Below are 4,727 nucleotides of genomic sequence, written 5' to 3' on the forward strand. Positions count from 1 at the left end.
GATGTAGGTGCAAAACACCTTGAGGACCAGACCAACAAAGAGCTAGCAACAGATGGAACAATACAGCTTGTATGGCCATGAGTCTCAACGTTCACCATGTCACCCAATGCTTACAACTTCTTGCAGTCAAAGGGACATGTAGTCTTTTTGAGAAGCTAAAATCCTTCTCACCAACACCTGCTATGACAGAATACATTTGTCAATTCATAACATCATATAAAAGCAAAGAGTTGGAGAAAGATAAGTATGGAACAGTAACATATAAAGAAAAGACTTTACAGATCTACCTCAATAGATCCACTATGCAAGAGCTTTCTCATTTCCAAATGCACAATAAGAATATCCAAAGAAACATTTGGATGCAAGATTCTCTCAAATTCAGGATTTATTCCCACCTAACACAAAGTCACAAAGCAGGGGAATACGCCATGATATGATTTTGGACCCCATATGCAAAGAGGAAGCTAAGTTTTTGGCTAACATTTTCAATCATTCAAGAGTGAGAAAAAACTATATGTCAGTAAAAACTCTTACACTCGTTGGTAGAGCAAAACTACAAGATTGGGCTCAACACATATCCTTGTTGCTAACCAATTATGTATCCACTACCCATAATGGCAAAAGCTATATTGCCGATCTATTGGCCATAATAATTGGGTTTGCAATAGAGGAAGAGGATGACTCTACACCCCTCCCAACACAAGATATAGAGGACTTTGAAACATTGATATTATTGCCAGAATGGGAATTAGACCCTCCACCTACCCTCAATGAGGATAGCATGGAAGGGCAACAATCTAAACAGACTAAATCTAAACAGACTCCAGAGAATGACAATGTGGAACTCTGCCAAAGAATACTGCAATTTAGTTCAGTCTTGCTCCCGCAATAGAAGGACTAGAGCATGGAAATGCAAGAGGATACCATTCCACATAATGACTTTGCAAGAGAGCCAAATAGCCTACATCTCTAGGAATCACAAGTCACCAATGTTGACAACTCCACAACTCTAGAGTCACAAACCCCAAATGTCTCTAGTGGCACCATACAACAGACTGCTATTCAAGACATAGATCAAAATTCCACATGGACACATGGGAATCAACTGTATGTCCAATACAAGCAAGGCCATAGCACATTCCAGATCATACAACATCATAGCCAATAGTTACAACACTGGTCTCAATTATTTGCTACCATGGTGCCAGATGAGCAGGAAAGAGAAATGGAAAGACAAATGCTCCCATCACTCCAATCCAAGTTGCAAAGTTCCGAGACTCTGAAGTTATGAAGCTCAAGGAAAGCATGGCTAAACAAATGCAGCAACAACTCCTTGCACACAATGCTCTAGCTAAAAGTAGAAAGGATGCCCTACAAGCCACGGTTTCTCTCCAAGATAAACACCTACATCTATCTAATGCCTTGAACCAAAAGGAAAAGGTCGAGTTATCCCTCTCCCATATACAAGCCACTTGTGATGATATCAAGAAGGAGTTGGTGCAATTAAATGAAAAATTACTACTTAAATAGGATCAGCTCCATGCCCCATTAGACACAAACAATGGGTTGCAAAACAGCCTCAAAGAGGGTGAACATCAAATTCAAACACTAGAGAAGGAAGGCATGGCATCAAGGGAGATACTTGTGCACACCAAAGTAGAATTGGATGCTAAAAAACAAGAGATACTCCAACTCTGCATGCTTAATGATCAATTTCCAGGGCATCCAAAAGCAGCTCAACAATTCAATAGTCTAAAGCTTGCATACACCTCCACATTGGGTAAGTATAAAGATAAATGCATGGAGTGGAAAAATCAAAAAGTAATAATTTCCAAGTTGAAAATTCAACTACTGGGGCAAGCCGATGACGATGCGGAGGTTTCAACACAAGATTTTTGATACAAGGCATCACTATAAGAAAACAATACAAGTCTGTGCTCAATAGATAACAGGATCTCCCACGCAAGAGAGAAAAGTAGATAGTATGGAGAATCAAAACTTTGATTACTGTAGAACTGATACAATAGATGGTGCTGCCTCCCAGCCATGCGCTCTTGTGAAAGAAGCTTCGATGGGAAGCTGGAAACAGTAGAAGATGGAGGCTGGATGCTAAGGTATTAGGGTTGCTATAGCCAGTGATAAAATGAACTCATGGGCTTGCTCTTATGTAGCCACTAGTCACAGCCAGTTGGACCCAATTGGGTGACCGACCCAGTCCACCCCAAATGGTCGACTGGGGGTCGATCTCGAAATAGGCCACCGACCACATGATAGAACCGTTCGGCCCAGAGCCATCCGGGATCATCTGGGGCTCCAAACATGCGTGTAACCTGAGAGTGGGCTGCCTCGAGAAATGCTCCATCTACCCTCAATGCAGCCAATCATGGGATGCCTTCCCGCACTTGCATGTAGCCTAGTTGGCAGTGTGCCAACTCCGTCCAGCCATCAGGCCACACATGGCTCCCATTTGGTGTCCAAACTAGGACCTACTAGATAATCGAGCTACTCAAATGCCTTCTCCTCATATGGGGGGCTTACAAGTAGAGTTAGTTGGTTCCCGCGTAGTTATACGAGAGTGGAGCATTGATATCTAATAGTTGGTACTATCTGTTGTCCTGCATTCGATCTCGTCACTCTCGTGTTACCTTGAACTAAAAGGAAGTTCATCACAATTGGCTGGATCCAATCTCGCCACTCTCGTGATGCCTTGAACCAAAAGGAAAAGGTCGAGTTATCCCTCTCCCATATGCAAGCCACTTGTGATGATATCAAGAAGGAGTTGGTGCAATTAAATGAAAAATTACTACTTAAAGAGGATCAGCTCCATGCCACATTAGACACAAACAATGAGTTGCAAAATAGCCTCAAAGAGGGTGAACGTCAAATTCAAACACTAGAGAAGGAAGGTATGACATCAAGGGAGATACTTGTGCACACCAAAGTAGAATTGGATGATCAAGAACAAGAGATACTCCAACTCCGTATGCTTAATGATCAATTTCCAGGGCATCCAAAAGCAGCTCAACAATTCAATAGTCTAAAGCTTGCATACACCTCCACATTGGGTAAGCATAAAGATAAATGCATGGAGTGGGAAAATAAAAAAGTAATAATTTCCAAGTTGGAAATTCAATTACTGGGGCAAGCTGATGATGATGCAGAGGGGTCAGCACAAGATCTTTTGATACAAGTCATCACTATATTATACCAAGAGCTTGTTGCAGTTCTCCAACAAGAGGATCACCTTGAAGGAAGAATACGCATACTCTGGAAACACTTGCAAATCAAAATGTTACATGCAGTATCTGGTCTTGAAGGAAGAATACGCATACTCTGGAAACACTTGCAAATCAAAATGTTACATGCAAATCAAAATGTTACATGCAGTATCTGGACCAGACCAGTAAGCACAAAGAATCTCCGAGATCTATGCTAGCACATGGATGAAGACGAGAGGAATGTGTTATGTCTCTAAGTGCATGCAAATCTTATATGGTTAAAGGTTGATGCAATACTACTATATGAATGCTTAATGGGAAGCCTCCCTCTTCGGGTAGTAGCCATACTCCTACCTTTACTACAACAATCACCAGCAACTTCCATGGGATACAACTCCCAGAAGAATAAAAAATTAAAGCTGTCAATGCCTACCAAAAGTGACAGGGATCTGCTAGAGGAATATGCGGTCTACCTTCAATCTAATCTCCCCTATCTTGCCACTCTCTATTCTGATGTACTCACATCCCTACCTAACTCCAGTACTATCCTCCATACCTTTCTAGAAATCCACGTTAATCCAGATTCCTTGCCATGCCTCTTTGCCCATGCCTCTCAACACTATTGCCTAATCCAAGAATCTAACTCCTATCATCCAGTTACACCTAACCTTTTTCCAAAACTTGATAATCCATCTAGGCTTGAGGATTATCAAGTTTCTAAGTCAATTTGTTCTGCTCTCCCTCCACTTTCCACCAACATCCCTACTTCTACCTTCTCAAATTCACTACTTGCTTCGTGACCTCAAGTTTTTCCCCTATAACCTCTTCCTCCCCCAAGACCACATGTTTCTCCAATCTCCCTTGAGTTTTCAATGGAAGACACCATTAATGATTCCATGAATGAGCTTCAAGAATTGGATAATCCAATTCGCACACCCACAAGGGAGTGGCAACAAGATACAGATAGGATTCCCATGCCTAGTAATCCCATTGGTGATTTTTGGAGACAATACCCAAACATGCAGTCAAGAGGAGGATGGGACCTCTTGGGAATTTCAATGAGTATCCAGCAAGCACAAATCACTCCAAACATCAGCATGAAATTTGAGCCACAGCCTACTTAGCGTAGACCAAAGCTGCTCAATGAAAAGTACCTCCTTGAATACATGCAGGCTCCATCTTCCTTTTGCACACATCCCACATTTGATGCAGTGCCCCGTCGCTACTCGTTGGATGCCAATCATTATGATCCAGATAATGCAGATGCTCCTCGCAATTGGCCATTAATTAATAGAAACTCTAAAATCAAATGGACAAGCCAGGAAACACTCATCAGAGCCTTGGACCAAGACATGCATCAATTATGGAAAGCAGTTATGACAAAACACTCAAGGAAAGTGCAAGATACAGTGAAGCCTTAACAGTCATCCTGGAGGTGTCCCTCACAATTGACAACCATTTGACCACAACCTTAGCTTCAATCCAAATCAACAGATGGATGCTCAAACA

This window comes from Dipteris shenzhenensis, chromosome 3 (assembly GCF_047967505.1).
Source record: "Dipteris shenzhenensis isolate YYH24624 ecotype China chromosome 3, Dip_SZ_1.0, whole genome shotgun sequence".
Classification (NCBI taxonomy): domain Eukaryota; kingdom Viridiplantae; phylum Streptophyta; class Polypodiopsida; order Gleicheniales; family Dipteridaceae; genus Dipteris; species Dipteris shenzhenensis.